The sequence below is a fragment of the Cnephaeus nilssonii genome (genome assembly GCF_951640355.1).
Source record: "Cnephaeus nilssonii genome assembly, chromosome: 4".
Lineage (NCBI taxonomy): Eukaryota > Metazoa > Chordata > Mammalia > Chiroptera > Vespertilionidae > Cnephaeus > Cnephaeus nilssonii.
Window position 1 is genome coordinate 1,756,201 of NC_137075.1, and position 24,871 is coordinate 1,781,071.

General features: G+C 41.1%; 1 protein-coding gene and 1 pseudogene across 13 annotated transcripts in view; one reads left to right on the forward strand and one right to left on the reverse strand.

Moving 5' to 3' along the window:
- Positions 1–24,871, forward strand: part of NEO1 (neogenin 1) — a 377,465-nt gene that overhangs the window by 202,399 nt on the left and 150,195 nt on the right. The gene's annotated exons all lie outside the window — the stretch shown is intronic.
- Positions 845–4,761, reverse strand: LOC307097613 (EKC/KEOPS complex subunit TPRKB-like; annotated as a pseudogene). Its single transcript has one exon. The product of its transcript is annotated as an EKC/KEOPS complex subunit TPRKB-like (transcript).

Here is a 24,871-nt window from a genome sequence, read left to right on the forward strand (position 1 = left end):
CTTTGTAAATCAAGATTCACTGTCAAAGACCCTACTATATAGCCATTGGGAAAGAAAATGTAAAATCAAAGAGAATCGAGTAGAATGGACTTTAGAGATCTGAACATCTAGTCTAGCTGACCTGGAGACTCACTCAGTTCAGTCACTTGCCTTATATCACTAGTTAGCATCAAAGTCATGACTAATAACCTAGGTCAGTGGTCGGCAAACTCATTAGTCAACAGAGCCAAATATCAACAGTACAACGATTGAAATTTCTTTGAGAGCCAAATTTTTTAAACTTAAACTTCTTCTAACACCACTTCTTCAAAATAGGCTCACCCAGCGCGTGTTATTTTGTGAAGAGCCACACTCATGGTGCCAAAGAGCCGCATGTGGCTCGCGAGCCGCAGTTTGCCGACCACGGACCTAGGTTTTCAGTGTTAAAATTCACTTTACCACTTGAGCAGGTTTAATGTTTTCAAGACAAAGATAATTTGTACTCTTTTAACTTAAAGTTAAGTCTTTTTAAGTCTATCGTGGTTACACTGAGTGGCCAGATTATTATGCGTTCAGAATCATAATAATCTGGCCACTCAGTGTAACCACGATAGACTTAAAAAGACTCAGTGTGTGTGATATATACATTAGAGGCCCTGTGCATGAATTCGTGCATGGGTGGGGTCTGGCCAGCCTGGCCAGGGGGAGGGGACATGGGCGGTTGGCCGGCCTGCCTGCTGGTTGAACTCCTGGTCGAGGGGACAATTTTCATATTAGCCTTTTATTATATAGGATATACACTGAGTGGCCAGATTATTATGCTTTCAGAGATCATAATAATCTGGCCACTCAGTGTATACTTATTAACAAGGTTGGCCAGATGTATCTCTATAACAAGCATGTCAAACTCTGCAGCCTTTCGCATGTGGCCTGCTGGCCGCGAGTTTGACATGCTTGCTTTATAGGATGACCATGCACCTAGTGTGCCTGAGACAGTCCTAGTTTATGTCTGTTGTCTCAGCATAATTGTGAATTTTTAAGTACAGGAAGAAGTAAGTAGCACTTTAAGAGGATTAGTGTATTGAAGCTGTGTTTAGTGGGTTCAAGAAGAAAATATGGAATCTGTGATACTCTTAGGAGTACTTTGTACAAATCAGATGTGATATATAAGACCCTTAACTAGGTGGTGACAGTGAAAAGAAAATCTTTTATCCCTTAGTGGCTCATACATGGTAAGTATTTATTAAATGTCAGATAGATGCTCCTACAAGGAAGGTAGAATAAGATTTGTGAGTTTTCGGCACTTTAAGGGAAAGAAAAAGATTGAAATTTTACACCAAATAGAAATAGAGGGATTCTCTGTGTAAGTCTGTTATGATCTTAGTCTACTTAGGTTAAGAAACTTTGTCTCCATTACTGTTGAGTTGTGCTATAATGACTGCTCTGATTTTAAATAGCTCTGGAGAGGTAGAAATATAATTAAAGTGTGATTAGTTTCTTTAATACTTCATCTTTGCCAAAAGTCATGAATCGTAAGATCAGGACATGTGAGATCCAGGTAATAACTTAGTGCCTCAGTTCTAGTTTTTTATGTTTAGTAGTTAATAGAAATTCTGCAAATGACTTTCCTGGACAAAAGATTGATTTAGAGATTATCAGAGAGCAAGCTTGAATTTGAATTTGATGCCATTATTTTGTTACAAAAAAAGAATCCATTATGCAGTGCTAAAACACCAGAAGGAAGATAGTATGTCTCAACATCTTTTAATTGGTGGCTATATTTAAAAGATGCTAAATTATGCAATAATGTCATAGTTGGCAGAATATCATTTAGGTCTGAAAGACATCACTGACAATCTGGCTGTTTATAGACTTGATTTCATATAGTTTCAATGCTGGATCAGTGTGATTTTCACTTTAGGTTATGTGGTTGGTATTGAGAATATCTTCCAATTAATGCCCACTAAAGAGATCACCAGAAATAAAAAGTGTAGTATAATATGATACACAATTTGAGAAATACTTTTCTAAAGTATAAGCATTTAAATGCTGCTACTGCCTCATAACTACTATGTATGTTCTAATATTTTAGTGGTATGGATATTTTAAAAAGCTACCTTGTTTACTACCAGAATTTCTCTCTTGAGTTTCCTCTTGTACAGTGTTACCTGAGCATTGTAGACCACAAATGATAAAAAGATGTGAGAGCCTTTTCAGCTGGATTCCAGTTGTGACAATGTTCTTCTGATTTTTGAGTTCCTCTTCATTTTACACTCCTTCACAAATTAGAGTAATTGTGGTTTCTTGTAAAATAATTTTGTTAAAGTTCTGGGTTAGGTACTGTTTGAATCCTGTTACTTTTTACACGTTTCGAGGAAATAAAAGCTGCTAGAATTTGGACTTCTTAATCTGAATCTTGAAAAAATATTAATGCTGTTTATCTCTTGACTTTATGTAATTGAAAATTGGTTATTATTAGAGTTAATGTAAATCATTAAGCATATTGGAACAAAGTTTTCCCTTTTTATTGGTATAAATGGGCAAATGAGCAGATATACCTTTATACATTTTGTCTTTCTTTTCCCTTGGGTGGTTGGAATCTTACTGAGGAGACATCATTTTGATTTAGGATCAAAGGAGAGAAGGCTATCTTTTTTTCTCTGGGCTCACTGCTGTGGTAGGTGCGTCATTAGCATCTGGCACACCTTTTTAAATTAGTGCTTTTGATGTCAGGAAAATGTCAGATGACTTCCTTAAAAGGGAAACATCTCTCCTGCACGCCAGAATGGGAGGAGTATTTTGTGTTCATTTTATTTTATAACTTCCTTCAATTGTTTATGTAAGTCATTTGTTTAAACCAGCAGTTCACTGCAAAGGCTGCTTATCAGAATACCCACTAAAACTCTCCAATAGAGTACATTCCTCTGTTATCAGATTAGTTCTTCTCTACCTTTGAGACATAGTTCTAGGAGGAGGAGCTCTAAAGTCTATGGGATCATCGACATGGAACTCTTACTCCCTTGTTTGAAGCTGTTTGAATACTCAGAACATGTAGCCTTGGCAAACTACTTCTATGAGTTCATGTTCACATTGAGCCCCTAACCAGACTTCTAGCTGTTCAGCAACTGTGCTGATGGACATTTCAGGTATTGGAATAGCTTTAAGTTATTTCATTTTGGAGTATATTGTTCTCTCACAACCAGGAACACCCATACTAAATTTGTAAGCACCACCTTCAGGTGGGCCTCAGACTGCTGGGAAATCCTATTGCATACTCCTATTTCTAGTCTACTCCCTCTCCCTTCCCTCCATGTTAATTATTTTAAACCTTCCTGCTCTTCAAACCTACTGTTCCCTTACTGTCAGCAGATGACCACATTTCTAAATTCATTGGGATTTGAAATGCTTTTTGTAATATAATTCAGGGACCGTATTTTGGTGTCAGTTTTATGGGTATTATGTTTGCTGGATATTAATTGCTTGTAAATATCTATTGGATCAACTTAGTAATTGTGTTCATAAATCCTTTCGAGCCTTACCTAATTTTTGTTTACTTAATCTGCCAATTTCTAAGAAAAAAAATTTTTTATAAATGCTGAACATTTTTAATGCTTCTGTCATTTCACAAAACATCTTTTGTTGACGTTCTACAAATGACAACATCCAATAATGTCCCAATCCTTTCTTCTTGTGAAGATAGTTTATATATCTTTTTGACTTCCGTAATATTTGTTATTTCAGGAAGATTTTTCAGGGAAACTTGCTGACCTTCTACCTTAGCTATTACTGGTAGGTCTTCTTTAACTATTTGTTTTTCTCCATCTTAAATGTAAACAATTAAAACTGAAGTGTCATTTGCTGAGATACCGAATTTTTTCAAAGCCTCTGAAATATTGTTATTTGGGGACAGGTTGAAAATAATTTCAATAGATAAGAGTTCTCATCTTCATTGTTCCTAGTTTGTAGAGATGAACTGCTTTGTTTGCTGCTACAAGTATCTGAAATGGATCAACAATCACTGTAGGGTTTATCAATGAACTATCAATAGCACCTTCCATGGCCTTTTTTCTCAAGTTTCCAGCATTTTTTACATCTTTAAATAACAGAAGGGTCACTCTGCATTCGGGAAATAGGTGCAACTGATGTGTTAATTGCATTTCATAGATAAGCAGGATTAGCCACCTCCTGCGTCCATCAGAAAAAATATTTTTAAGAAAAGTACGAGTATAGATTTGTTCAATTCTTGTGTTTCTGTTATTGCTTTCTATTTTCAGAAGCTATGTTGTTAATGCATTAGGAATCACTTATTTTTCTGGTGGATTACTAGGTTTTATCAAATCTAAGATGCCTTAGATTATAAAGTGCATCCTGATTTCAGAGACATAAAAATGTGAAAAAGTGTACCTTAGAATAAAACATGGTATTTATCTTAGCAAGAAACATTGTTTCGCCCTGATTACTAGTAAATCTTGTTATCCTCAATTATGTTTTGTCTAATATTGGCATTACTGTATCTGCTTTCTTTTTAATAGCATTGCCTGATATATATTTTGTGCTCTTTTATTTTCAAGCTTTTGATGTCCTTTTGTTTTAGGGTCATAAACTTTGGACAGCTTTACACTTACTGTCTTTATGTCTTTATGAGTCCTGCTCACCCATCTTAATTTGTTTCTTTTTATCACGAGGCTCCCCTTAAAATTTGGTCTTGTATTTAGCCATTTTTTTTCCCAGTAGCACTTAAGGTTAATCATCATCTCTTTCCCCTCACTAAGAATTTGAAAACATTATCACATTAGTATACTTCTTGTATACTGTGCCTTCCCTCAAGTATATTCTTTGGACTGTAATTTCTATTTTCTTGTCTTGTACTTGGTGTTTTTAATTTATTTTGCTAGAGTATGCCTTATAGTAAATTTCTCAGAAAGATTGTATGAGAAGTAAATTTTTAAGACTGCATATCTGAAAATATTTTATTTGCTCTCATAGAAAGTTTTATTATCTTTCAGCATACTTTTTAGAAATCTTTATTATAGATAATGCCTGTTTTATTCTCTGTAAGCTTTTGGAATTTTTATCTTTGAATTCTGCTGTTTTATGGTATGGGTTTCTTACTTTCTCCACCCCAATTCATATTGTTCAGCATGGATTAGTTAGTTAGTTGGTTAGTTAATTAGTTAGTTAGTTTATGGACTAGTCCCTTAAAAAAGAGATGTACATCTGTTTAGGCCCAGCAAAATTTTATGATGTTATGTATTGCTTTTGCTCCTTGTTCTGTTATCTCTTATTAGACTTTTTCTACATGCTTCTTCTTGTCTTTGAGTGTTTTGTTCTGGCAAAATACCTTTCTAGTCCACTAATTTTACCTTTATTTGGGTCCAGTTTGTTTTTATGGCTGTATTTTAAGTAAGCATTTGGTTTTAGAATAGTTTTATACTTATGAAAAAGTTATAAAGATAGTTACAGAGGGAATTATTGTTAACACCTATTAGTATGACACATTTGTAACAGTTAATTAAATAACATTAATTTTTTTATTAACTGAAGTCCATACTGTAATCAGATTTCTTTAGTTTTTATTTATTTTATTACTTTTATTTTTTGTTAATCCTCACTAGAGGATATTTTTCCCCCCATTGATTTTTAGAGAGAGTGGAAGAAGGGGAGAAGGAGGCAGAGAGAGAGAGAGAGAGAGAGAGAGAGAGAGAGAGAGGGGGAGAGGGAGAGGGAGGGAGGGAGGGAGAGAGAGAGAGAACCATTGATGTGAGAGAAACGCATTGATTAGTTGCCTCTCGCACCTGCCCCGACCAGGGCCGGGGATTGAACCTGCAAACCAGGTATGTGCCCTTGACCAGTAATTGAACCCGTGACCCTTCAGTGTGTGGGCCAGTGCCCTAACCACTGAGCCATGCCAGCCAGGGCCAGATTTTCTTAGTTTTTAATTCAATGTCCTTATTCTGTTCCAGGATACTATCCAGAATACCACATTACATTTAGTTATTATAGCTCATTAGGCTCCTCTTGTCTGTGACAGTTTCTCAAACTCCTTGTTTTGGATGACGTTGGCACTGGTTATGTATTTTTTAGAATGTCCTTCATTTAAGATTTGTCTGATATTTTTCTCATGATTGTACTGGGAATATGGATTTTTTTTGGGAGGAGGATTTCCATTCTCATCTCATCATACCAAGAGTATATATTTATCAACATGACTAATCACTATGGATGTTGACCCTGGTTACCTGGCTAAGGTAGTGCTTCTCAGGTGTCTCTGCTGTAGCATCCTTTTTTTCCTTTTCCATACTGTACACTTCGGCAGTCACTGCACACACCCACACTTAAAGAGCAGGGAGTTAGAATCCACCTCCTTATGGACAGAGTGTCTACACAAACTTTAGGATTCTTCTGCATGGGAGATTTATATGTTCTCCTTCATTTATTCAGTTATTTGCTAACATTTTCTTAAGGATCTTTACATCTGTGTTCATGAGATATTTTGGTTTGCTGGTAATGTCTATCTGGTTTTGATAATTGGATAATGCTTTCTTTATAAAATGACTTAGGAACTGTTCTATTTTCTTGAGGAAATTGTAAAGAATTAGTAATACTTATGCTATGTTTGGTGGAATTCACCAATAGAATCATCTGGGTCTGGTGCTTTCTTTATAGAAGGCTTTTAATTATTGACTCTCTTTTTAGTAGACATAGGGCTATTAAGGTTATCTAATTCTCCTTGTGTGAGTTTTCATAGTTTGTTATTCAAAGAATTAGTGTATTTCATCTAAGTTATCAAATATGTTATCCTTTTAATGCATATAAGATCTTCCATATCTGACATCAGTAATTTATGGCTTCCTTTTTCTTGGTGCCTGGTAGAGGTTTACTAACTTAATGATATTTTCAAATAATCAGCTTTTAGTTTTATCTTCTCTGTTGTTTTTCTATTTTCATTTTCACTCATTATTACACTAATTTTTATTATTTCCTGTCTTCTGCTTGCTTGAGTCTTAACTTGTTGTTCTTTCTCTAGATTCCTAAGGTGGAAGCTTAGGTTATTGATTTTAGATTTTTTCTTTACTAATATATGTATTAATGCTATAAATTTCCCTCTAAAATACTGCTTGTGTTGCAGCGCACAAGTTTTAATAAATTGTGTTTTCATTTTCATTCTGTTCAAAATACAAGGTGTTCCCCCAAAATGTATACACACTATAACAGCTGATAGCTCAATTGATGTTTCTTTCTTTTCAGGTTTAACCCATTGGAATTATTCAAAGTGTATATATTATGTTTTCTAATTTTCTGTGACTCCCTCTTTGACCCATGGATTACTTAGTTGTGTATTTATTTCCATATATTTAGGGTTTTCTATCTGCATTTATCTTACTTATCTCTCATTTAATTTGATTTTTATCAGAGAGCATACTTTATATATGATTTCTGTTATTTTAAATTTGTTAAAATGTGTTCATACCCAGACGCTGTTTCTCTAGGTTAATTTTCCATGTAAACTTAAGAACAATTTGTATTCTGCTATTGTTGGTTGGAATATTTTATAAACTAGTAGCCCATTTGCAGGAAGAATCCTGCAAGCGGCCGCTGCGGCCGGGTGCGCTGCCGCTGCCGCCGTGGCGGCCGCCACACCTGCACCCGCGGGCCGCTGCCGTCTGCCCCGCCCCACCCCACCCCGCCCAGGCTTTCCCTCTGGCAGCCACCTTGCTTCCCACTTTTCCTCCCTCTTCTTTCTAAGTGGTCTTCAGTCTTCACTCCTCCCTCCCTCAGCGTATGCAAATTAACTGCCACCTTTGTTGGGTAATTTGCATACTCGCCCTGATTGGCTGGTGGGTGTGGCTTTGGCTGGTGGGTGTGGCTTTGGCTGGTGGGTGTGGCTTGTGCGTAGCGAAGGTGCGGTCAATTTGCATATTACTATTTTATTAAGTAGGATGTCAGTTAGATAATGTTGATTGATAATACTCTTCAGGTCATCTATGTCCTTACTAATTTTCTTCCTGCTTGATCTATGATTTACTGAGAGAGGGTGGCGAAACTCTCTAACTCTAATAGTGAATTTATCTGTTTCTCCTTGCAGTTCTGTCAATTTTTCCTCATATATTTTGGCACTCTTTTGTTGGTACATGTGTGTTTGGAATTGTTATGTCATCTCTTGAGAATTGACAACATTTTTATTATATATAGTCACTCTTTAATCCTGATAATTGTTCTTGTTCTCAAGTATACTTGTCTAAAATTAATATAGCTAGCTACTCCAGCTTTCCTTTATCATTTTTTAAAGGGATCAACTTTTTTTTAAAGAAGATTTTTTAAATTGATTTTTTAGAGAGAGAGGGAAGGAGAGGGGGAGAGAGAGATAAACATTTATGTGAGAGTGATACATTGATCGCCTGCCTCCTGCACTTCCCTACCAGGAATCTAGCCTGCATCCCAGGCATGTGCCCTGACCAGGAATCGAACGAGCAACTCTTTGTTGTATGGAATAACACCCAACCAACTAACTGAGCCACAGCAACTAGGGCTCCAGCTTTCTTTTGACTAGTGTTAGCATCGTATATCATTCTTCATCCCTTTGCTTTTTTTTTTTTTTTCTAATCTTCACCCTAGAACATGCTGAGAGAGAGTGAGAAAGAAAGAGAGAGAAACATTGATGTGAGAGAGAAACATCAATAGGTTGCTTTCCTTACGTGCCCCGACCAGGGATCAAACCAGGTATGTGCCCTGACTGGAAATTGAGCTGGCAGCCTTTGTGTGCTCAGGGTGACACTCAACCAACAGAGCCACTCCAGCTGGGCTCATCCCTCTGTTTTAATTTTACTGAATTCATTGTAACTTAGTCACATGGTTTTCCAATGAAAGGATATTTAAACTACATCTAACACATGAAGATATTTTTAAAAATTGAGTTTATGTAAAAAGGGCCAGGTAGCTCAGTTGGTTGGAGCATTGTCCCATACACCAAAAGTTTGTGGGTTCGATCCCCAGTCGGGGCACATAAGGAAAGAAACCTATTAATGTTTATCTCTCAAAAATAAAAAATAAAAAATCAGTAAACGTATCCTCAGTGGAGTATTGTTTTTAAAAAAGGAATATTCCTACTCAAAATTTTGGTGTCATTGTTCTGTTACAAAATTCAACTGAGTCTCATGGACAGGGCCTAGGAAAATAATTTGTAATCTGCTTCCTTTCATGATCCCTTCATTTCTTGAATTTTATCTTGAGTTGGAATTGCCCATGCCCATGGTTTTTTGTTCTAGCTATCCTTGTCCTCTATCTCCTTTTCCCTTATCTTCTCCTGCCAATATTTTCTCCTATTATTTTTATTGTTCAAAATACATATAGCATAAAATTTATTATTGCAGCCATTTTTGAAGTGCACAGTTTATTGGCTTTAAGTACATTGATATTGTTTAGCAACCATCACCACCAACCAATCTCCAGAATCTTTTCATCTTGTAAAACTGAAACTGTACAAATTAATAACTTCCCATTCTCCTCTCCCTTCAGTCCCTGGCACCCCCATTATACTTTCTGTCTTTGATTTTGACTACTCTTAAGTAGCTCATATGTGTGATTTTTGTGACTGGCTTATCTCACCTAGTGTAATGTCCTCACGATTCATCTATGTTATATCATATGTCAGAATTTCCTAACCTTTTATGGCTGAAAAACATTCCATTAGTATATACCATATTTTGCTTATCCATTCATCCACTGAGGGACAGTTGGGTTGCTTCCGCATTTTAGTTATTGAAATAATGCTACATGAACATGGGTGTACAAATATCTCCTTGAGACCTGCTTTCAATTCTGTTGGGTGTATAACCAGAAGTAGAATTGCTGGATTATAAGATTTTTTTTCTTTTAGAAAGTATTTCTCCTTCACTTTTGAAGGATAATTTTGCTGGATATAGAATTAAAGATTGGTGGTTATTTATTTTCACACTTAGTATTTCATTCTACTCTCTTCTTATGTGGTTTTGACAAGTAGTTCATTTTAATTTTTATTGTTTCTCTATAGATAAGGTGATTTTTTTCTTCCTTCTGACTTCTTTCAAGAATTTCTTTGGCTTTGGTTTTTGGCAGTTTGGATTTCTTTTCCTTTTTTTTTTAATCCTCACTTGAGGATATTTTTCCATTGATTTTTTTTTTTTTTTTTTAAGAGAGAGGGAAAGACAGAGAGAAACATTGATGTGAGAGAAAGACATCTAAAGCCTACTGCACAAGCCCTGACCAGGGCCCGGGCCAGGGAGGAGCCTGCAACCGAGGTTCATGCCCTTGACGGGAATCGAACAGAGGACCCTTTGGTCTCCAGGCCAACCCTCTATCCACTGAGCCAAACTGGGTAGGGCTGGCAGTTTGAATATGATATGATTGGGAATAAATTTTGAAAATATTTATCTTGTTTGATGTTCTCTTGAGTCTCTTAGACCTGTGATTTGGTGTTTATCTCAGCCATTATTACTTCAAATATTTTTTCTCTATTCCTCCTTTCTTCTCTTGGTATTTCAGTTACACATATGTTATGATATTGTCCCACCATTTTTGGATTTTGTGTGTTTTGTTTTGTGTTTTTTATTCTCCCCTCTATTTTAGTTTGGGAAATCTTCATCCTGTCTTCAAGTTGACTGATCCTTTCCTCAGCCATGTCTTCTACTGATGAGCCCATTGAAGGCATTCTTCTTTTCTTTACTGTGTTTTTTATTCCCAGCATTTCCTTTTGTTTCTTCTTAGAATTCTGCCTCTTGTTTACTTATCTGTTCTTATATGTTACTCACTTTTTCATTAAAGTCCTTCAGCATATTAGTAATAGTTATTTCAAATTCTCTACCTAGTAAATCCAACATCTATGTTATGTATTTTATTCTGGTGGTGGTTTTGTTTCTTCAGACTTTTTGTGTATTTTTCCTTGCTTTTTGGCGTGTCTTATAATTTCTTGTTAAAAGTTGGGTATTTTGTGCCCTAACCAGTTTGGCTCAGTGGATAGAGCGTTGGCCTGCAGACTCAAGGGTTTCAGGTTCGATTCCAGTCAAGGGCATGTACCTTGGTTGCGGGCGCATACCCAGTAGAGAGTGTGCAGGAGGCAGCTGATCGATGTTTCTCTCTCATTGATGTTTCTAACTCTCTATCCCTCTCACTTCCTCTCTGTAAAAAATCAATAAAATATATTTAAAAAAATAAGTTGGGTATTTTGTGTCAGATAATGGAACTGAGGTAAACAGGCCTTTAGTGTGAGGATTTATGCTAATCTAGTTAGGAGTTGGGTTGTGTGTAATGTTTATTGTAGCTCTAGATACCAGAGGCTTCAAATTTCTTTGATGTACTTGGTGTTTTGGCCTCCACGCTTGACTTTGGAACTTTCCTATGTTGTGTTCCTCGAAGTGTTTCTTGCCATTCTTTTGCATGTAACCCACTGTTACATTTGTATGGTATTAAGATTTGGAGGAGGAGGACCATTTTATAATCTTTTGATAAAGTATCATATTTTAAGTTGGGCCTGTGTCTCATGGCTGTGACTTTTCACAAGTGTTTGTACAGTGGTATAGCTTTTCACCCCTTCCTTCCTACTCCCTTCCCTGTCTATAGTGTTCCGGATCCATTCCTTGAAGTCCTGTCCCCTGTTGACAATGGGTTGTTGGATTTCTCCCCTCTCCTCAGGTGAAACAAGAAAGCTAGAAGAAGTTGAACCTCATAGGACTTCCTTTCCTCCTACTGGGATTCGGTTTCAGAGTTGTGCTCTAATAGGTATTTTCGTCTGGAGAAGAGGCCTTTGCTGTGGAAAAGGCTCTGTCTGGGCTTGTTTCATAATGGTTCCTCTTCCCGTTCCCCTGACTGAGAGGAGGGGATCTTTTTTGGATCCTCGTGCTAAAAACCTGATGGAGTTCCTGGAGGGGAAAGCCCACAAAAATATGGGGTCACCTCTAAGATTATGGCCCCCAGGCAGTTCTTATTCTCACACTAGTTTACACTCAACCTCAGCAGTTTATTGAAATTACCATAAAGTGCTCCTACCAGTTTATGGGTCCAGTGACTTTTGCTTCAAGTAAGCAGATCTTGGTTGCTGTGTCTCTCCAGATGCACCTGCCTCCAGATTTGGGGGTGTCAGTTTGCCTTATAGTCTCAGTCATTCGTTTTAAGTTTGCCCACCTTTTTCTTGTTTTAAAGACAGGAATGATGACTTTCAAGCACTTTACATACCAGGACTGAAACGGGACATCTCTCCTGACTATATTTATAATTTCTAAGATCTCTGTAAGTTCTTTAATGACTTATTTTTATTTTATGGTTCACATCTTTTAGTTTTCTCCTATTTGCTTATTTATTCTGTTTCCTTGATTATTTCTTTATTGAGTTTTGTACCTCTCTTTTGTTATATTAATTCCAGATGCTTTAGTTTATCTTTTAACAATTTCTCAACATTTTAATTTAAAGGATGACATCTTTTCATATTCAAGTATTTATTTTTTTGCTGTAATTTTAAGAGATTTTGGTTGGAAAAGAAAGTAGACATGTGTTCAGTCCAATTTGATCCAATCTCATTTACTTTCTTTTTTTTAAGTGACAGGTCTATATTTTCTTTTTTAAAACAATTTTCAGTTATAATTGACATTCAATATTATTTTAAATTAGTTTCATATGCATAGCATAGTGGTTTGATATTTATATAATTTACAAAGTGATTCTCTTGGTACGTCTAGTGCCTAACTGTCACCCTAGATAGTTATTATATACTAGAGGCCCGGTGCACGAAATTTGTGCATGGCGGGGGGGAGGGTGTCCCTCAGCCCAGCCTGCACCCTCTCCAATCTGGGACCCCTCGAGGGATGTCCGACTGCCCGTTTAGGCCCGATCCTAAACGGGCAGTCGGACATCCCTCTCACAATCCAGGACTGCTGACTCCCAAATGCTCGCCTGCCTGCCTTCCTGATTGCCCCTAACCGCTTCTGCCTGCCAGCGTGATCACCACCTAACCACTCCCCTGCCAGCCTGATTGATGCCTTACTGCTCCCCTGCCAGCCTGTTTGCCCCTAACTGCCCTCCCCTGCAGACCTGGTCGCCCCTAATTGCCCTTCCCTACAGGCCTGGTTGCCCCTAACTTCCCTCCTTTGCCGGCCTGGTTACCTCTAACTGCCCTCCCCTGCAGGCTTGATTGCCCCCAACTGCCCTCCCTTGCAGGCCTGGTCCCTCTCAACTGCCCTCCCCTGCTGGCCATCTTGTGGCAGCCATCTTGTGTCCACATGGAGGCAGTCATCTTGACCACATGGGGCAGCCATCTTGTGTGTTGGAGTGACATCAATTTGCATATTATTCTTTTACTAGAGGCCCGGTGCACGAAATTCGTGCACGGAGGGGGGTTGTCCCTCAGCCCAGCCTGTACCCTCTCCAATCTGGGATCCCTCTCACAATCCAGGACTGCTGGCTCCCAACTGCTTGCCTGCCTGCCTTCCTGATTGCCCCTAACCGCTTCTGCCTGCCAGCCTGATCACCCCCTAACCACTCCGCTGCCAGCCTATTTGCCCCCAACTTCCCTCCCTGCCGGCCTGGTCACCCTAACTGCCCTCTCCTGTAGGGTTGATCACCTCCAACTGCCCTCCCTTGCAGGCCTGGTCCTTCTCAACTGCCCTCCCTTGCAGGCCGGGTCCCTCCCAACTGCCCTCTCCTGCTGGCCATCTTGTGGTGGCCATCTTGTGTCCACATGGGGGCAGGATCTTTGACCACATGGGGGCAGCTATATTGTGTGTTGCAGTGATGATCAATCTGCATATTATTCTTTTATTAGATAGGATAGAGGCCTGGTGCAGAGGTGGGGGCCAGCTGGTTTGCCCTGAAGGGTGTCCCTGATCAGAGTGGGGTTCCCTTGGAGTGTGGGGCGGCCTGAGCGAGGGGCCTGTGGTGGTTTGCAGGCCGGCCACGCCCCCTGGCAACCCAAGCGGAGGCCCTGGTATCTGGAATTTATTTTCCTTCTACAATTGAAACTTTGTAGCCTGGAACAGAGCCAAGCCTGGGGCTCCCTCCACGGCCGGCAGCCATTTCTGTTGGGGTTATAATTGAAGCTTTGTAGCCTTAAGCGGGTGGACCGGGCCAGGGTGTGCGGAAAGCTTTGCTTCCCCTGTTGCCGGGGGCAACGCAGGCCTGCTCTCTCAAGCTCCATTCTGCCGCCATTTCTGTTTGAATTTGTTTACCTTTTATAATTGAAACTTTGTAGCTTGAGTGGAGGCTTAGGCCTGGCAAGGGCAGGCGGAAAGCTTGGCTGGTTTCCTCTGTTACCTAGGAAACGTTGCTCTCTGTGGCTGTAGCCATCTTGGTTGGGTTAATTTGCATACTCGCTCTGATCGGATGGTGGGCGTGGCTTGTGGGTGTGTCAGATGTATGGTCAATTTGCATATTTGTCTATTATTAGGTAGGATTAGATCGGATTAGTTAGGATAGAGGCCTGGTGCAAGGGTTGGGACCAGCTGGTTTGCCCTGAAGGGTGTCCTCGATCAGGGTGGGGGTTCCCTTGGGGCGTGGGGTGGCCTGGGTGAGGGGCCTGTGGTGGTTTGCAGCCTGGCCACGCCCCCTGATGACCCAAGTGGAGGCCCTGGTATCTGGAATTTATCCTATCTGATAAAAGAGTAATATGCAAATTGACCATCCCTGCAACACACAGATGGCTGCCCCCATGTGGTCAAAGATGGATGCCCCCATGTGGACACAAGATGGCTGCCACAAGATGGCCAGCAGGAGAGGGCAGTTGGGAGGGACCAGACCTGCAAGGGAGGGCAGTTGGGGGCAATCAAGCCTGCAGGGGCGGGCAGTTAGGAGTGACCAGGCTGGCAGAGGAGGTAAGTTGGGGGCAACCAGGCCTGCAGGGAAGGGCACTTGCAGGGGACCAGGCCGGCAGGGGAGAGCAGTTGTGGGGACCAGGCCTACAGGGGATGGCAGTTGGGGGGGACCAGGCCTGCAGGAGAGGGAAGTTGGGGGCAATCAAGCCTGCAGAGGAGGGAAGTTAGGGGTGACCAGACTGGCAGGGGAGGGCAGTTAGGGGTGACCAGGCCTACAGAGGAAGGAAGTTGGAGGGGACCGGGCCTGAAGGGAAGCGCAGTTGCGGGGGACCAGGCTGGCAGGGGAGAGCAGTTGGGGGGGACCAGGCCTGCAGGGGAGGGCATTTGGGGTGGTCCAGGCCTGCGGAAGCTTGGCTTCCTCCATCACCAGGGGCAACTCAAGCCTCCTGCTCACTCCAGCTCCGTGGCTGCCGCCGTTTTTGTTGGGATTTATTTATCTTCTATAATGGAAATTTTATAGCCTTGAGCAAAGGCCAAGGCAGGCCAAGGCAGGTGGAAAGTTTGGCTTCCTCCATCGCCGGGGGAAACTCAAGCCTCCTGCTCTCTCCAGCTCTGTGGCTGCTGCCATTTTTGTTGGGATTTATTTATCTTCTATAATTGAAACTTTGTAGCCTTAAGCGGAATCCAAGGCAGGCCAGGACAGGCGGAAAGCATGACTTCCTCCATTGCTGGGGAAACCCAAGCCTCCTGCTCTCTCCATAGCTGCAGCCATCTTGGTTGGGTTAATTTGCATACTCGCTCCTGTTTGGCTGGTGGACGTGGCTTGTGGTGTGGCACAGATATGGTCAATTTGCATATTATTCTTTTATTAGATAGGACTGGAGGTCCAGTGCATGAAATTCGTGCATGGGGGAGAGGGGAGGGTCCCCTCAGCCCAGCCTGCACCCTCTCTAATCCGGGACATCCCTCTCATAATCCTGGACCACTGGCTCCTAACCACTCACCTGCCTGCCTGCCTGATTGCCCCTAACTGCCCCCCTGCCAGCCTGATTGCCCCTAACTGCCCCCCCTGCCAGCCTGATCGCCCCAACTGCCCCCCCACTGGCCTGGTTGCCCCCAACTGAACCCCCCTGCTGGCCTGGTTGCCACACACAGCCTGCTTTTTGGTCATTTGGTCGCCCCTCATTGCTCCCCCTGCTGGTCTGGTTGCCCCACACAGCCTGCTGCTCGGCTGTTTAGTCACCCCTCACTAACCCACCTGCCGACCGGGTCGCCCCACGCAGCCTGCTGCTCGGTCGTTTGGTTGTCCCTCACTAACCCCCCTGTCGGCCTGGTCGCCCCACACAGCCTGTTTGGTCATCCGTTCGGTTGCGATGGTCGCTTAGGCTTTTATATAGATAGATTATTGACTATATTTGCTATGCTGTATTTTACATACCTGTGAGTACTTTGTAACTGCCAATTTGTACTTCTTGATCCCTTCACCTTTTTCTCCCAGTCCCCCAATCCTCCTTCCATCTGCCAACCATCGTTTGCTCTCTGTGTCTGTTTCTATTTTGTTTGTTCACTTATTTTGTTCTTTATATTCCACATATAAGTGAAATCATATGATATTTGTCTTTCTCTACCTGACTGATTTCATTCTTGTTTATGTTTGAGTAATATTCCATTGTACATATGTACCACTTATTTACCCATTTGTCTGTTAATGGACAGTTACATTGCTTCTATTTCTTGGCTATTGACTATAATTCCGCAGTGAACATAGGGATGCATATGTCTTTTCTAATTAGTTTTGGGTTTCTTTAGTTAAATATCCAAAAGTGGAATTGGTGGGTCCTTCTTTGTCTCTTTCATAACTTTTTTTTTTAAGTCTGTATTGTCTGATATAAGTATTGCTGCCCCAGATTTTTTATTACTGTTGTTGGTTTTATTTTCATGAAATATCTTTTTCCATCCCTTTACTTTCAGTCTGTGTATGTCTTTCAATCTAAAGGGGGGAGTCTCTTGTAGGTGTAGAATATGTATGGGTCTTGTTTTCCTATCCATTCAGCCACCCTATATCTTTGGATTGGAGCATTTAATCCATTTACATTTAAAGTAAGTATCAATACATAAGTACCATTTTATTATTCATATTTCTTATCTTTTTTTCTTCTTCTCCTTAAAGATGTCCTTCTAACATTTCTTGTAATATTGGTTTGGTGGTGATGAACTCCTTTAACTTTTTCTTGACTGTGCAGCTATTTATTTGTCCTTATATTCTAAATGATAGCTTTGCTTGGTAGAGTAATCTTGGTTGTAGGTAGTCACTTTTCATCACTTTGAAAGTTTCGTACCAATCCCTTCTGGCTTGAATTGTTTTTGTTTACAAATTAGCTGACAGTTTTATAGGAGTTCATTGTAGGTAACTATCTTTCTCTTGCTGCTTTTAAGAGTCTCTCTTTGTCTTTAACCATTGGCATTTTAATTATGTGGGCCTCTTTGGGTTTGTCTTGTTAGGGAGTCTTTGTGCTTCCTGGACTTGTATGTCTATTTCCTTCACCATGTTAGGGAAGTTCTTTGTCATTATTTCTTCAAATAGGTTTTAAATCCCTTGTTCTCTCTTCTCTTCCTGGTACCCTTATAATGCAAATGTTGTTACACTTGAATGTTGTTCCAGCGGTCCCTTAAATTACCCTCATTTTTAAAAAATTCTTTATTCTTTTTGCTGTTCCGATTGGGTGTTTTCTACTACCTTGTCTTCCAAATTGCTAATTTGATCTCTGCATCATCTAATCTGCTGACATAAGTTGCTACCACAACTTCATTCCATCTAGTGTATATTTCATCTCTGGTTCTTCTTCCATGCTTTCTTTGTTCTCACTAAGTTTCTTGAGCAACCTTATAATCAGTGTTTTGAACTCTATGTCTGGTAGATTGCTTGCCTTCATTTTGTTTCGTTCTTTTTCTGGAGTTTTGTTCTGGTCTTTCATTTGGCACATGTTTCTTTGTCTCCTCATTTTGGCTGCCTCCCTGTTTGTTTCTATGTATTAAGTAGATCTATATCTTCCAATCTTGCAGAGTAGCCTTATAAAGTTGGTGACACAATCTCTGTGGTCACATGTTCCAAGTGTGTCCCTTGTGTGGGTTGTGTGTGCCTTCCAGTTATAGTTTAGCCTTGATTACTTTGGGCACATCAGTGGGTGGGGTTGACCCTCAGGCTAAATGACTGTGCTTATTAGCCATGACCACAGTATAGGAGCTGCTGTGTGGGGGCAGACCCCATGGAGCAAGATTCACCCTACTGGGCTCTGATGCCAGCCAAGACTTTCTTTAGGGTGTGCTGCTTGTGGAGCTAATTGGGTGGTGTTCTATTGTGGTCTAAAGCCAGCCACCAGGTGTATTGGTTCTGGGGCCTCTTGGGTGTAGGCCAAGGTCAGCCTCTGTCTGTGACCAGATTGGTGCTACCTGGTAGGAGCTATAAAGTGATCTATAATTAGTAGTTTCTTGTGCTGGGCCTGGAAATGCATGAGAAAGGCCACACTGCAAACTGAGGCCAGCTGCCACCAGTATCAGGCCTAGAACCACTAAGCTAAAGGCTCAGTGCACCCCAAGGCATGCACGCACCTGCCAGCTGCCTGTAAGGCTCAGTCCCTCAAAGAGCTTTGGGTGTTACATGACGTGGGGTCTCAGGGAGTCACGGGTGGGGTGAATGGTGTTTATCAGATTAATACAGATTCAAATTCGAGTAACACAGAGGCAGTGGTGGCTGTTCTTCAGCCCTCGCCCTTAAACCACAAACTCAGTTTTCCCTGTATGTCTGTGGCACCCCATAAGCCACTGTCCCTCCACCAGAGCCTAGGGTGAGTGCTTGCAAGTGAGTCTGTCTGTGGACTCTATGAGAACGCCTGAGTTTCCAATAGCTTCTGTCTCACCTGAACATGGATTCCTGCTGATATTCACTGTCAGATGTTATGTGGGCTGCTCTTCCAGATACTGGTGTTCTGGGCTGGGGAGCCTGGCATGCTTCTTGGGAAACTTCTGCAGCTAGCTATGCCTTCAGATACTCACCACTGCCTATGGGTGTGAGGCCAGCCTGTTTCATGTCTCTGCCCCTCCTACCAGTCTCAACGTGGCGGCTTCTTCTTTATATCCTTAGTTATAGGACTTCTGTTCAGCTAATTTTCAGATAGTTCTCCAGGTTGATCTCTAATTTAGTTGTGATTTTGGTGTGGTCAGCGGAGAAGGAAGTAAACACAGTGTTTACCTACTCTGCCATCTTGACCAGAACTCCAATCTCATCCCCTTTTCTTAAAAATTTATCCTCATTATCTTACGGATGTCCTCCTTTTTTCCCCCATTGACCTCCTCCACTCTGCTCCTATTCCCTCCCCAGGCCTTCACCACACTATTTTCTGTCCATAGGTTATGCATAAATGCATCTAAGTTCTTTGGTTCACTTTTAACTAACAAATTGACTTAATAGTTACCATTGATAATAGTAAATTAATATAAGTGAACACTCTCTCTGTGCCAGGGAACATGCTAAATGCTTTCATTATCTCTTTCCATCCTTACGTCAACACCGGAAAGTGGATGTTATTATTTGTATGTATAATTAAGAAAAATGAAGTTTAAAAACATTAAGTAGCCTGCCCAGGATCGTACTAATACATGCAAAGCTGGGATAAGAACCTGGTCTGTCTAACTGACAGCCATATCCATTTAGACAGTAGTAATACCATGAATGTACAGCATCTACTCACCAACTCAATTAACTACAGTTCCTCACTCACCTTACAAATTAGACATAAAGTATAAGGTAATGCAAGAAGTGGAGAATAAATAATTATTAGATAGTTGAGAAGTTGGGAACTGAGTTTTTGTAAGAATCTGGTGACCAACTCATCAAGAAGACAGCTATTTGTTGGTTTAGCTCTTGAAGTAATACTCTTCAGCCTGGTCATTCCTACATCCATTTCCAGGAATCAGGCTAGGATTAGAAGTGTTTCCTGTAGCCATAGAGGAATTTTCCTTTTGTTCAGGAATCCAGAGTGCAGGTTGGGTCTCATTGGTACCCATTGAGTATTTCATAAGCCTAAACAAAGAGCCAGCTGGATTGTTAATAGTTAAATAAAGTTGGAAATGTAGAATCTTATATGAATTCAAAACTAATAAGAAAGTTGAAGGCATATCTTGTGAAACTGAGTCTTGAATGCATGTCACTTTTATTTGAAAAAGAAAAGTTGGGTGAAACTTTTACTAATTAGAGAAAAGTAATTTAAGATTAATTTGAACATTGAATTTCATATGTTTACCTATAGAAATAGGTAATTATTCTCACCTCTTTTGGCTAGTAAGAGTATTACTTTTACTTTATCTTAGAATGTTAGGGAAAATTGCCTAGTTTTGTGTAGATAAGAAGTCTATATTCCTTTTTTTATTATTGACACTATTGCAGATGTCCCCCATTTTCCTCCCCTTTGCCCACCTCCACCCAGCCCCTGCCCTCCACTCCTCTGGCCTTCACCACACCATTATCTGTATCCATGGGTTATACATAAATATTATTTGGTTAATCTTTTCACCTTCTTTTATCCAGTGCCCCCCTGGGGGGGGGGGGGGGAAATCCACTTCATGGAATACACAACACAAAACTTGAATCCTGATGTAAATTATAGACTTCAGTTAATAACATCAATATTGGTTCTTCAGTTTTAACAAAGGCACTGCACCAACACATGTATAATTAACTAGAGGTCTGGTGCACAAAATTCGTGGACGGAGGGGTGGTGTGTCCCTCAGCCCAGCCTGCACCCTCTCCAAACTGGGACCCCTCGAGGGATGCCCGACTGCTCGTTTAGGGGATCAGGCCTAAATGGGCAGTTGGACATCCCTCTCACAATCCAGGTCTATTGGCTCCCAACCACTCGCCTGCCTGCCTGATTGCCCCTAACTGCTTCTGCCTGCCACTCAGATCACTCCCTAACCACTTCCCTGCCAGCCTGATCAACGCCTAACTGCTCCCCTGCTGGCCTGGTCGCCCTTAACTGCCCTCCCCTGCCCGCCTGGTCGCCTTTAACTGCCCTCCCCTGCTGGGCTGGTCACCCCCAACTGCCCTCCCCAGTAGGCCTGGTCTCCCCCAACTGCCCTCCTCTGCAGGTCTGCTTCCCCCCAACTGCCCTCCCCTGCTGTCCTGGTAAGCCCCAACTGCCCTCCCCTGCAGGCCATCTTGTGGTGGCCATCTTGTGTCCACATGAGGGCAGCCATCTTTGACCACATGGGGGCGACCATCTTGTGTGTTGGGGTGATGGTCAATTTGCATATTACTCTTTTATTAGAAAGGATAGGGGAAACTGTGTTGAGAGGGCAGTCTGGGATTTCTGGATTCTTTCATAAATTTTTCTTAAACCTAAAGCTATTCAAGAAATAAAGTCTATTAGTATTTTTTTAAATGTTTCAAAGTCTCTATATTCACCCAGCCAGTGTTGCTCAGTGGTTGAGCATTGACCTATGAACCAGGAGGTCACAGTTCTATTCCTGATCAGGGCACATGCCCAGATTTCAGGCTCAATCCCCAGTAGGGGGAGTACAGGAAGCAGCTGATCAATGATTCTCATCATTGATGTTTTTATCTCTCTCGCTCCCTTCCTCTCTGAAATCAATAAAAATATTTTAAAAAATCTCTATTGTCATATGTTGTTTAGACATGAGTTTTCTTTAGGAATTTAGCTTCAGAATTTTTCTTATGATATACATTTATATTTTAGTGTCCTCCTGATATAAACAGAAAGTTGGACAAAATAAATAAATGTTTTGAGACATTTGAAAATATGCAGGATCATAATCTCTAAGAGAATGAGGTGAGTCCTGTAGTTACCCTAAGCTTTCTAGACTGCATATTGGGTGAGGGGACCAGACCTAATGAGCTAAGGAGACAGAAATCAGAATTTGGGGATAGAAGGGTAATTAGAATTTGAGGGGCAGGCTATTGGAGAGACAAGAGATATGCAAAGAAGCTCCAGAATACTGTATAGGGTTCTTGAGTCTTTTACTGAAGACTAAGTTGTACATTCACAGAGCAACACTGCACAGCTCCAGAAAAGAACATTTACTAAGAAAAGAACAATTATTGGAGAGCTGATAAATTACTGGTGCATACACAGGGTTGAGAAGTATTTACATTCTATCCAGTCAGATTAGAGAGACCTTGTTGAACACCCCAGGTATTCAGTGGAGCCTGTAAAAAGTGTACATTTTAAGAGTAGTGCTAATATAACTCTAGATTCAAGACTACAATAGGATCATCCTAATCACTTAAAACAAACCTTGGATGGAACAAATTGACCTGTGAGGTTAACTACCTGCCAGAACAAAGTTCAACACTCCTAATTTGGAAGTTGAGTTTATATGTTTACCTATGAAAACAACAAAATTTTATTGAATTTCCAATGGCAGTTATAGAAATTGCTTGCCTCTTTCGCCTACTGGTGTTATGATGACATCACTGGAGAAAAGTCAATCAGTAGAAAACAAACCCAGAAATGACAGACATAATGAAATTAGCAGAGAAGGAATTTAGAGCAGCTATTATAATTATGTTCAAGGATATAAAGGAAAATATGAGCCCAGTGAGGGAACAAATAGTAGCTCAATAAAGAAATCCTATATGATAAAGAGGTAACATGCAAATTGACCATCATGCCCTTGCACAAGATGGCCTCCCCCATGTGGTCACAAAATGGCCGCCACAAGATGACAGGCAGGGGAGGGCAGTTGTGGGTGATCAGGCCAGCAGGAGAGGGCAGTTAGGGGCGACCAGGCCAGCAGGGGAGGGCAGTTGGCGGTGACCGGGCCTGCAGGTGAGGGAGGGCAGTTGAGGGGGGACCAGGCCTGCAGGAAAGGGCAGTTGGGGCAACCGGGCTGGCAGGGGAGGGCAGTTGGGGGTGACCGGGCCTACAGAGGAGGGTAGTTGGGGGGGACTGGGCCTGCAGGGGAGGGCAGTTGAGGGCAATTGGGCTGGCAGGGGAGCAGTTAGGTGTCTATCAGGCTGGCAGGGAAGTTGTTAGGGGGTGATCAGGCTGGCAGACAGAAGCAGTTAGTGGCAATCAGGCAGGCAGGCAGGCAGGCATGTAAGTGGTTGGGAGCCAGCAGTCCCAGATTGTGAGAGGGATGTCCGACTGCCAGTTTAGGCCCAATCCCAGGCCTTAGAAGTGCCCAGGGATCAGGCTAAACCGGCAGTCAGACATCCTCCAAGGGGTCCCAGATTGGAGAGGGTGCAGGCTGGGCTGAGGGACACTCCCCGCCCCCCCTCCCCAGTGCACGAATTTCATGCACCAGGCCTCTAGTACAAATATAAAGAGAACTAAGTGGAAGTTCTAATAGGGAAAAATACAGTATCTGAAAAAACACTTTGAAAGAGCAAAAGTAAGCCAGAAAAAAATTAAGGAAAATCAATGATGCTAAAGTGTATAAATTTCTCTTTGAATTACCTTGTTGAAATGTGCCTAAAGGTTCATGTAAATTTTTTAATCTTTATTGTTGAGAGTATTTCAGATGTCTTCCTCCCCCGCCATTACCCCATTCTACCCAGTTCCTGCTCCACCCCAGGCCTTCACCAACCTATATAGGTAATGCATATATGCATATAAGTTCTTTGGTTAATCTATTCCCACCCCCACTACCCCTTCCCTCTGAGATTCATCACTCTGTTCCATGTTTTCATGCCTCTTGTTTTATTTTATTCATCAGTTTATTTTGTTCACTAAATTCCATGTTCATTTATTTTTATTTTCAGGTTCAATCATTGATAGACTTGTATTTATTGCCGTTTTATTGTTCATATTTTTTATCCTCCCCCTCCTTCCTCCTCTTTTTACTCTCCTCTTCCTCTTCCTCTTTATAAAGAATACCCTTCAACATTTCATGTAATATTGCTTGGGTGCTGATGAACTCCTTTAGCTTTTCGTATCTGTGAAGCTCTTTATCTGACCTTCAATTCTAAATGATAGCTTTGCTGGGTAGAGTAATCTTGGTTGTAGGTCCTTGCTTTTCATCACTTTGAAAATATCTGGTCTGCAAAGTTTCTGTTGAGAAATCAGCTGACAGTCTCCCTTGTAGGTAACTTTTCTCTTGCTGCTTTTAAGATTCTTTGTGTTTAACCTTTTGCATTTAACCCTTTGCACTCGCTTGCTTTTTTCTCGATTCCTTCATTCTACTCGGGATTTAATTTTTTCCAGATTTTACAAAGTGCAGCAGTAGAATAAAAAACTGGAGTTTCTTTTCATACAATCTTATTTATTTGGATTTTTTTATATTTCAAATTATTGATACATTCAAAGAGTATAAAAAGAGCTGCTACCAGTGCTAACCGTGTCGAGTCACACTCGACATCCGAGTGCAAAAGGTTAAATTATGATGTGTCTTGGTGGTGGCCTCTTTGGGTTCATCTTGTTTGGGACTCTGCACTTCCTGGACTTGTAAGTCTATATCTTTCACCAGATAGGGTAAATTTTCTGTCATTATTTCTTCACATATGTTTTCAATATCTTGCTCTCTCATCTTCTTCTGGCACCCCCATAATGCAAATGTTGGTATGCTTAAAGTTGTCCCAGAGGCTCCTTACTCTATCTTCATACTTTTGGATTCTTTTTCTTTTTACTCTTCTGATTGGGTGTTTTTTAGCTTCCTCATATTCCAAATTGTTGATTTGATTCTTGGAATCCTCTACTCTGCTGTTGAATCCCTGTATATTATTTTCTTTATTTCAGTTAGTGTATGCTTACTTTCTGACTGGTACTTTTTCATGTCTTTGAAATTGTCACTAAGTCCCTTGAAGTTCTCATTAATATCCATCCTTATAACCATTGTTTTGAACTCTATATCTAGTAGTTTGTATGCTTCCATTTCATTTAATGTGTTTTTTTCATTGAGATTTCTTCCGTTTTTGCATTCATGACGTTTCTTTGTCTCCGAATTTTGGCTGTTTCCCTGTTTTTGTTTCTATGAATTAGGTAGAGCTGCTATGTCTCCTGGAATTGGTAGAGTGGCTTTGTGTAGTAGGTGTCCTGTAGGGCCCAGTGCCTCAGACTTCCCAGTCACCCGAGCTAGGCACTCTAGGTGCATCCCTGTGTGGT